Here is a 10,672-nt window from a genome sequence, read left to right on the forward strand (position 1 = left end):
AAAATTTGGACCGTATGTAAAACTAGACAGAAGTTTGGACCGAGTGTGTAAAACTAGACAGAAATTTGGACCGTGTGTAAAACTAGACAGAAATTTGGACCGTGTGTAAAACTAGACAGAAGTTTGGACCGGGTGTGTAAAACAATGCCGATATGGAAATGGTTCCCGCATAACGAGACGGTGCCAGAGAACATAAGAAGCGCCGGTGTCTCCCATTCATCACCACTAATTGAGGAATTGCGCCACAGAAGCCATCCCCTTCCCCCCCCCTCCCCCCCCCCACCCTCCAACAAGGAAATAATCTATCACCCGTCCTGGTTAGCAGTGACGTGACACATGTCCCCATGATAGTCGCCTATCATAAGCCTATCATTTGTATCTTGTTTGGGCATCTCTCAGCTCACTATTGTGTGGTGTATCTTCATTTAAGTTTTTGTCCTTGTCGTTTTCTCGTTTTTAGCGCGGGAGTAACGGAAGTATTGATGTGTTTAGTTTTTGTCAACACGCTCAACGTGAGCACACAGGCTGCCCCGACATGTCACACTGTGTTTCAAAATACACAAAATGTGAAAATGATTTCTTAGAGCATCTCTAGAACAGCAGAGCGTTCTGATCCAGCGCGTATGACACTTGTTGGTTCATTAGATCACTATGAGAGAAGAATTATAAGACAAGTCAGGGGACAGAAGCCGTCCATATTTACACATTAATTTTCGGACAAAGACAGGAATTAACGCTGGGCCCAAGCCTTGCCTAGGGTGGCCGCCGTATGCATAATGTATGATGAAAAATCTGCTCATAGCATCATGCTTTTAACATAAAACACTATGACGAAGGACCGCTTAAGGAAGGAAAATAATAAAACGAAAGCGAAACAGGGGAAAGGGCGGGGTGTGACGGGGAATACCCGATCCAAGAATAATGATGAATGGCGTGCGGGTTTAAAAATGTATGAATATGATTCTGTGATAACCTCATTTGTTTAGCTAATGCTGGGAGGTGTTGCAACTCATCATTGGCTGGGCTGATAAACGCGGCAGTTTTTTTTTTAATTCTCAAGGTCGGATGTTACCGTAGGGGGATGAGGTGGGCGCTCACATTTGTAATCTGGACACGGTTTAGAAGGCGCTCTAAACATGTGAACCCTCCAACCCAACAAACTGTTACCACTTCATTATGGGGCACTTCATTATGGGACATATAGACCACGTTAAACCTATTATAGGACATATATTGCACGTGAAACTATTTAAATAAGAGAATAACAATAGGTTCAAATTTGACCAATACAAGATAAACGGCCGTCTGTTCGGTTTAGTTAAAATTCTTCTGGAAATTTCTTAAATTTTTTAAAATCATCTAGCCGGGATCTCCCTAACAACATTTCGAGACCCCTAAAGCAGGTCATGTTCCCCATTTTCCGCTCTTTAATGCGTTTATCCCTTCTCCCCCACCCCACCCCATCCCCTGTATCCCCAAAGCTAAAAGACTGCTCACCCGTGTTCGATCTAGCCAAGGTATCACCGCTCACGTGCCCGTCCCGACTATAAATCATTTTTAATGCAAACATAATTACTAAATTCATTTTAGGCCTCGCTACATTCAAATTCGAATACTAGCGCTAGGGGGACGGGACGTATTCCGATACTAGCGCTAGGGGGACGGGACGTATTCCGATACTAGCACTGTGGGACGGGGCTAGGCGCCGGAGACCCACACTACGGGGTGTGTGTTTATTAGTTTAATGCGACAGAATCATCCAACATAAGGAGTTATTGCCCATTCACATTCACTGCAACCTCGTTAAGTGGACCATTTCTATTCACTTTATTCCATAGACAGCACAGTACACAATCATAACTAGCGGTTTGCGCTGCATGCACGATTGTAAAACACTATTATCGTAAATATTCCAATGGGCAATTTAATTAGCAACAAAATAAAAGGAAATAAATAGAAATGTTGGCGCAATTATATTAATCGTAGATTAGTTAAGCGTTGTTTATATTATGTAGAGGCGGATATATATATATATATATATATATATATATATATATATATATATATATATATATATATATATATATATATATATATAGCATTTAGGATTTTCTAGCAATGAAGAAAGAATGGAATAAAAGGAAAATCTAGAAATTCTGTTTGATAATTATGCCGGCTGCCGCTCGCAAACGAAGTAGAAGCAACCGAAGTGACAAGTGTTTCTGGGCCAAAGGGACCGGAAGGAAGCGCCGGCCTGCATTGAGATGAGTTTAGTGGGCTTGTGGGCTTTTTCTTTCTCCCAGCCTGCGTGCTGCAAGCTTCCTCCCCACCCCCTGCCGCCCCACCCCACAGTACCCGCAGCTCGAGGTGAACTTTGTGTGGGTTATGGTTAGATTTTTTTAAAAAGTTTGTCTCGTATGGATCTAGACGTTGTTTAAATTAGTTCAACTTTTCTTTCTACGCCAAACAAACACGTTGACTTATTTTAAGTATCACAAGAGTCATAAAAAAATCACTAAAAACAACAATGTAAAAGTATCTTATTTTAAACCTATCCTAACATAACGCACGATGCTTGCGGTGTAACTGTTTAATTAGTAAAAGTTTTGCGTTATCAAGATACCTCTAATATAATTATTTTAGTGAAACAGAAAATAGTTGGAATATACACCATACAAATGTAGGAAACAGTTAAGTTGGTAGCTATATGTAGAGTTCAAGGTTGCATTCATAAACGACCTTGGGGCAAATACTAGCGCGCGTGCTCTTGTCTTCTCGTGGAATACGTTATGTCGGCGAGTTCTAAAGACCCCATCTGAGGGATGGCGCTCAGGAAAAAAAAAGGTAAACAATATGTGCTCAATTGGCGGGACAAGATGCTAGGGAAACACAAGTCCCATGCTAGTCAAACGGTTTTTTGTTCAGGAATCAAATAACAATTGCCCTAATTTCAAAACAATTGCCATTTTCTCCGTGAAAGCGAGCCTATCGGGAGCTGGCGATGTATTGGGAGTACTAAGCGGCAGACAATGGCTACCTCTTCGCCGGGAGAGAGAGAAAAACTCGCCTGGCCAATCTCTTTTTACGTATTCAAAAAAACTAGTCCTAGTAAAGATTAAAATGGAAATTTAAAAAATGCAAGTCTTTTCTTCCCGTGAAATCGACGCCATTGAAACGGGAATTCCCAATGGTCACGACGCCACAATGGGGAGTCAGATGGGGTGGAGGGCGGCTGACAATTGCAGACGGTAGTCCCGGGGTTTCAACAATACGCAATCGGAGCGGGGCCGGCGAAAGACCGGCTCATATCTACCGGCCGTTTTCTGAAGGCCTTGTGTCATTGTGCGGGGGTCTGCATCGGAAGGGCTCAGACAACAGTTTTCAGTTTGTTGCAGTGACAGCGGCCTGCCAGCCAACAGATGCACCGACTCATCTCGCTGTCATTTAAATGACAGGTAATGCTGTCATTTAAATGACAGGTAATGAGTTGACGGACCCAATCGTTTACTTTTGTGGGAGTCCTAATTGTATGTTCTAAGGTGCTCGTATTGTGGGAGTCCTGAATGTATGTTCTAAGGTGCTCGTATTGTGGGAGTCCTGCATGTATGTTCTAAGGTGCTCGTATTGTGGGATTCCTACATGTATGTCCTAATGTATTCCTATTGTGGGATTTCTACGTGTGTGTGCCGACCTATTCCAATAATGACTCTCCTATCCCATCAACTCATCCAATTAAAACTACCACTTTCTAATAATTTTTTCCTTCCGATTTGAATACTGCTAGATCTTATTTTCTTGCAAGTCTTATCTAACTACATGTCGACACCTTGCCCTCCCAAAATCTTAACTGTAAACAAAAACTCTACAGCCCTACCTCACTACAGCCGGGAGTGAGATAGACCTCACTACAGCCGGGAGTGAGATAGACCTCACTACAGCAGGGAGTGAGATAGAACTCCGTGAATGTTTTCCTGTAGACAGACAGATGCAGGAGTTGACGCTTCTACTGACTGGTATCATTCAGCGTATGAATAACTAATTCCCCAGATTAAAACCACACACCCTAATCAACGTTTAAGCTAGCCGCTAATGCACATTAAAAAATTCCCTAATGTGTTTCGCACAGTAATTCGAGTTTTCTATTTTTAATGAAAGAATTGTGTAATTAGTAAGTCCGGGGGTTGAGAGTAGAGTTTTCTCCCCTGCATCTAAAGAAAACGGAGCTGTTTTGCATTATTGATTTCATCCAAATATTCGCTCCTTAAGTGGCGGAAGATTAAAACACAATATACACCATACAGGGAGGGGTGGTGTAGGGGGAGTCGATTTTTTTCCCCTCCAGTTTTATTAGTTAAAGTCGTGGTGAATTGAATTAGGAATTAAAATTTCTGGAATAACGAGGGGAGTGGGGAGAAGATGTGGATTATTATGGGGGGGGGGGGGGGGGGGGGGGGGGGGGCAATGGGTCAGGACAAATGGGGACATTAGGAATATACGGTAAAAAGTGAGATACTACTAGCGGTCAGTAACAACATATAAACACAGACAACACACAACACAGTGTTAAATCAGTGAGTCAATGACTTCTCGCGATAACTATTGCGAGATTTTAAGCGTTTTTTTTTAGTGGTCAATGATTTAACTGTCACTTGTAACAGAATGGAAAAAAACCGAGAGTGAAATATGTTCATCAGTTTCATTTTCCAATTCAAAGTAATTGCAAGATATATATCATCCGTGATATACAAGTCTACATAACTGAAAGAAACAATAAACGTTAATATTTAATGGGTTTTATAGTTTACGCACACACAGCTATTATGTTGTTTAATCTACTCTTTATTCTCTATGTGGGGAAACCAGATGATGCTAATATAAGTGGTCTATGTGTTGAAACTGATATGAGTGGTCTGTACGTTGGTGCAGTTTTGTGGTCTATACGTTGGTGCACATTTTTGTGGTCTATAAGTTGGTGCACATTTATGTGGTCTATAAGATGGTGCACATTTTTGTGGTGTACAAGTTGGTGCACATTTTTGTGGTCTATACGTTGGTGCACATTTTTGTGGTCTATACGTTGGTGCACATTTTTGTGGTCTATACGATGGTGCACATTTTTGTGGTTTATAAGTTGGTGCACATTTTTGTGGTCTATAAGTTGGTGCACATTTTTGTGGTCTATAAGTTGGTGCACATTTTTGTGGTCTATAAGATGGTGCACATTTTTGTGGTCTATAAGTTGGTGCACATTTTTGTTGGCTATAAGATGGTGCACATTTTTGTGGTCTATAAGATGGTGCAACAATGCAGTCTATACTGTAGTGCAGGTTTTAGTACACTGTACACTGTGTCATCATTCACATCTGGCCCAAAATGCAGCAAAGGAATTATGTAATAGCAAATCGCCAGCACTTTACTCTTTGCTTGAGTACTACTTTCAAAACTATGTATATAATTAACACGCTTGCTCAAACCATTGGCAAATGTTTGTTTATAATTTCCATGTAGTTAATTTTTTATTTCAAAATGTTATTTAGTTTTCAAAAGGGAGGTAAACAGTTCAAGTTTTTGTAGAGTATTCTCCCATGCCCACCCCCACCCGCCCCCTCTCGGCTTAGAAAATTGGCAAGCAGACGCCAACAATAGAGCCAAAAGTTTTCCAGTTGAAAACAAACTGACGCTGGCGCCGTGTCCACCCCATGCGGATCATCTCAACGACAGAATCGTTGAGCCTCTCTCCGACTGTGTCGCTGAGAATAAAACCCTTTGGTGGTTTCTCAGTCAACACTGTCGTTGAAAATAAAACAATAATTAAACATGCTCTCCACAATTAGGAAAGCATAAACTGTAGGTGTTTTGAAGCTAATATTCCAGCCATTTTGTTTTGACGAGAGCTAGTCCAGATCTAGATCTAGACTAGATCTACTTGATCAACGATTTACACTGATGTAAAACCTACGTAAATCAAATCTACAAGATCAGGATTTACATTTAGATCTAGAAATCTACATTATTGACTAGAGAGAACAAGTTAAAAGTATGCCTAGTGCGTCGAAAGTAAATGATAGAATCTAGATCTAGAAAATCTAGTAATTTTTCAGTAGCACTAGCTAGATCTAGACTAGTCTAGATTGACTAGATAGAAAGATAATTATTTCTGTGGCATAGCTGTCCTTTAGCATTTAGGATCTAGATCTAGAAGTCTAGATCTACTCAATTTTAAATCTCTTCTATTTCAAATTGTTTGTAGATCTATATCTACAAGATTAGGCTTAGGTCTAAAAATAATATATACTAAAGTTAAAGCTACACAAGTACAGTGACATCATTCCTAAACTTAATGACATTAATGGCTAAAATTCACTGAGCATTGTTGCACTTAAGACTTAAACGTAAGGCCTAAATAAATACTAAATAAAATTATTACGATAGCTTAATTTTCGTGACAGCTTTTCTCTTCTTTTTTGCCATGCTTAATTTAAGTCACTTTCATGTGCTGGTAGCTTAAAATAAAACTTGTTTAGGAAGTTTATTTCTTTCTCCCTTTCATAATGCTGCAAATATGAGTAAGACGCTTATTATTATAATTAAATAGCTGCGATAAATAATCATTTGCATCTTTTTGGGGGTATTTCTTTTACATGAACTGTGAAATATGGTATCTCAAATTTTGCGCGTAACTCAAAGCGAAATATTACTCGCTCAACTGCTCGTATTTAAAAAATCTGGTATGTCGAGGCACTAGAATGTTGAGGTACCACAGGATCTACTATGTATTGAAAGAAAACATAAATTAATTATAGAATAATAGGCAAATATAGTAATAAAGTAGGCCTTATAGCTTTAGATTTTATTCAGCCTACTAATAAATAATTAAATAGGCCTAAAGTAGTACTAGATATTAGTTAAATCCCTAGTATTGTGTAGGGTTATTTTTATTAAAAAAACAGATCACATCTTATACATTAAGGCGGGCTCAATAAAATAAAAATAATTTATTTAGGACCTAGGCCTATCTTTTGGAGATCTAAAATTCTAAATGAAAAATAAATTATTAATTAGACCAACAATAGGCATAGTATGCTAAATCTATTTTAGTATTTAAATTTAAGGCTCGGCCATCTACTAAAAATTTTATAAATGTCATAAAATGGCCTACTTAATTATAATTACTAATTACTATTAGGCCTAAGTTTAAACTAGAGATAGCCTATTTTATTAGTAGAAAAAGTATTAGTCATAGTTAAGATGGTATAGCCTTATGTAAATTAATGTAATCAGTGTTAGATATTATGATATCGATCAAGCAATTATTATATAATATCGGAAAGGGGCCTAGCACTCTTAGTCATTAGTCTATTACTACTATTAGGTCTTACAAGTAGTTTAGCCTATTTATATATTATAGGGCCTATAGGCTGTTATTTAAATTAGGCCAAAGGCTTATTAGGAAAAGGCTTAATAGGCTTTAGTTTTTAATTAGGCAACAAGGCAGAGGCTTAATGTTGCTTATAGATTTAATTTGAAATTATTATGATATACGCTACTCTGCGGCTATCACTTAACTATAGACTGCTATAGAGTATATTATAGCCTAGGCCTAGCTAAATAAAATAATTCAACTCACTTAGCTTACTATAATTTTTAAAAATGTTTAGTTAAGTATTCAGCTCTCTATGTCAGCTAAGGCCCATAATTGTAATTATCCTACTGTTAGATCTATTAATTATTTAATAATTAGTAGGCCTAATTATAGGAATTAGGTCTGATACATTAAGTCCTATACATTGGTCGTAGAGTAATACTATTGGGCTAGTAATTATATACAATATCTATACAAGCCTACTTATCGTTAATTTGGAAGTCTTTGCATTGACCTTAGTTTTCAGATGTAGCAGCCTAATTTTTATCAGATTATACCATAAAATCAAAAGTAGACTTGTAGATCTTTTTAAAACAAGGCATGAAATATTAATTTAAATAATATAAATTAAACAAATAGCCTAAATAACAACTACACAAAGTTAAAGTCATAATAACTTTTTATAAAGGTATCTTGAATTTCAACTGGAGGTAGTTTTGATAAATATTAGTATTCTGAACATTAAAATAGGTAGACTTAACATACATTTGTTCTGAAAACATATTTAGAAATTGGTTTTAAAAAATGAGGTTAGGATTGGGGTGATAACTAGTTGAGGATTAGATATGATATTCATTGTGTTTATCCATGTTGTAATTTCTCTTTTACAGGTTCATCCAAAAAAAAGGGAAGATCTGATTTTTACCAGTAATAAGACTACAGCATACTAAATGACACAAGATGTTCTTTCTCTATTACCTCTTACATTTGACATAAAAGTAGGAAAAGGTATGACAATTATTAATAAGCTGCTTTAAATTTTATAATTTGTTTTTTTATAACTTAATTGTACCATTTTTATTTCCAATAATGATAAATATAATTTAGTGTCATTTATATTTTAAAATATTTATATTATACTAGATATAATTTACTTCTATAATATTACTATCCAGGTTTAACAGTCTATGCCTACAACATAGATCTCCAGGACTAAAAGTACACAAAATGGCAATCAGTATATCACAAGTGTAATAACACATGCATCTAATCTGCTTCAGTGGCGAGAACTGGGTGAATCCTCTCAAACATTAATCAGGTAAGTTATCACAAGTTTGCTTTGGTTTATTTTGAACATGTTGATGGAGGTAGATTTTTATTGGTATAAATATTGTATTTAAAAAAATATTTTACCTAGTAAAACCAAGTCAGTGGTGATGATTGATACAATATCATTATGTATTTTTTTAAATATTTGTTTTGCAAAATATGCTGATTTGCAGGAAAGATATATATATATTTATATATATATATATATATATATATATATATATATATATATATATATATATATATATATATATATATATATATATATATATATAACAGTATCATTTAGTGGTTTGTCTTACAAATTTGAATTATTTACTTAATCTGTCTTAACTGCTCAACAGGAACTAGGCATACCTAATGAGCATCAAGCTGATACAGTAGATGTACAGAAGAGTTTATACACAAGGTAAATATTGATAAATTTTAAGTTTTCTTTTTTTAAGGATACATGTAGTGTTTTGGGAGAAAGGAATTAAATTATTTAAATTAGGCCTAATAGTTTATTTCTCTAGCTTATGTTTCACTTAAAATAACTTAAATTTTTCCCCCTTTATCACTAAAGCAAAATTTTATAGATATCTGTGCCGTGATTCATCTCATTCAATCACTTTTTTCTTGTTTTGTTTTGATGTATTAAACTAATTTAAACTAAAGATTTTTTTTTTTGCTAATTTTATTATTTCAGATGGATGATTAAGAAAATCATTTTGTTTTGTTTCAGGAAGTGAAAAGTGATGTAAAAGGCAACTAATACTTCCATCTACCATAGTTAAACAAGAATCTGCAAATGGTGATAATTGCAATAATCTTGATATATTAATGTTTGGCTTTATAATTATATGCAATTGTTTCATAAATAAATTATTTCTCAAAATTTGATGTTTTTGGTTTTCATACTTTGTACATAAGATGCAAGTGATTGAAAGCTGAAAAGGGTTGTATGTAGTTATAGTATTCCCAGCACAAGTTGACATTAAAACAGCTGAAGCTTTTTAAAAAAAAAAAACAAAAAAAAATAAATAATCTAGGAATGCTGTTTCTATTAGCTGAGCATATATTTGGAAAAGAACTTAATTGTTTACCAGAGAATACTGTGACCCAGTTTGTACTCCAGGCAAAAAGTGTCTATGGTTAATATTATTAAGTTAAAGAAAAGTATCAAACAAACAGGATAATATTAATAAGCAAGACCTCCACACTAGAGAAGTATGGAATGAGTGTTGCATGGAATCCAAATCAACTTTGATGTTGCTAATTGCTACACTGGCCATAATTGGCCTACATTGATTTTTGCTGAGGTAGGCAACTGTTTTTGTTTAACTTTAGATGTCGACTAAATAAAGAAGAAAACTGACACGCCAATACCAAAATCAAGAACTTGTAAAGTTCGTGGTTGCTAAACCGAGAAGTCCTGAGTTCAATCTCCCGTGTAGATGAGGCTCTATAGTTGGGGATAGCAACCTATCTTGGGGATACAACACTTGTTCTTGGATTGACAAAAGATAAGAAAAGAAATCCAGAAAGAAAAGCAGCTGAACGAAGAAGAAAAAGGCTGGATATATTCGGTATCAACTGTACAATTTTAACAGACACACATTTCAAACTACACATGCCTTTCAATGACAAAGTTCAGTGAAGCCATAATGTTGAGTTTGACTGAATGAAGAACGAAATTGTTATTTCAAGCAAAGTTAAGGTTTATTGTCTTAAAGACATTGTCGTGGATTGATTTAGACTAAGATTTCCCTGTTAAATAAGCCGACAACGATGGCTCTTTTTATTTCTCGTCTTTGATGTTGCTTTCATGAACTTGTATGAGATTAGATTACCTACATACATAAGGCTACAGAGTTTGGAATCTTGGCTTTCTAATAGTGGACCTGGCTACATGACATTACCCCCACCCCGTCAATTACCCCCCCCCCCCGGAGGAGCCCCCCTCCCGTATTTACCCCCCGGGGCAATTACCCCTTGTCA

The 10,672-nt window shown here is 36.1% G+C and overlaps 1 long non-coding RNA gene across 10 annotated transcripts; it reads left to right on the forward strand.

The window, feature by feature from the left end:
* Positions 1 to 5,705: 5,705 nt before the first annotated feature.
* LOC131947514 (uncharacterized) lies at positions 5,706 to 9,571 on the forward strand. Of its 10 annotated transcripts, none has more exons than XR_009387894.1 (5): positions 5,706 to 5,847; positions 8,254 to 8,371; positions 8,539 to 8,681; positions 9,037 to 9,101; positions 9,417 to 9,571. It is a non-coding gene; the product is annotated as an uncharacterized LOC131947514 (long non-coding RNA). The 10 variants fall into 10 exon arrangements; XR_009387898.1 differs by lacking the exon at positions 5,706 to 5,847 and adding an exon at positions 5,930 to 5,948; XR_009387897.1 differs by lacking the exon at positions 5,706 to 5,847 and adding an exon at positions 5,941 to 5,959.
* Positions 9,572 to 10,672: the final 1,101 nt, after the last annotated feature.

This window comes from Physella acuta, unplaced genomic scaffold (genome assembly GCF_028476545.2).
Source record: "Physella acuta isolate Inbredline_101_S28 unplaced genomic scaffold, ASM2847654v3 ptg000596l, whole genome shotgun sequence".
Lineage (NCBI taxonomy): Eukaryota > Metazoa > Mollusca > Gastropoda > Physidae > Physella > Physella acuta.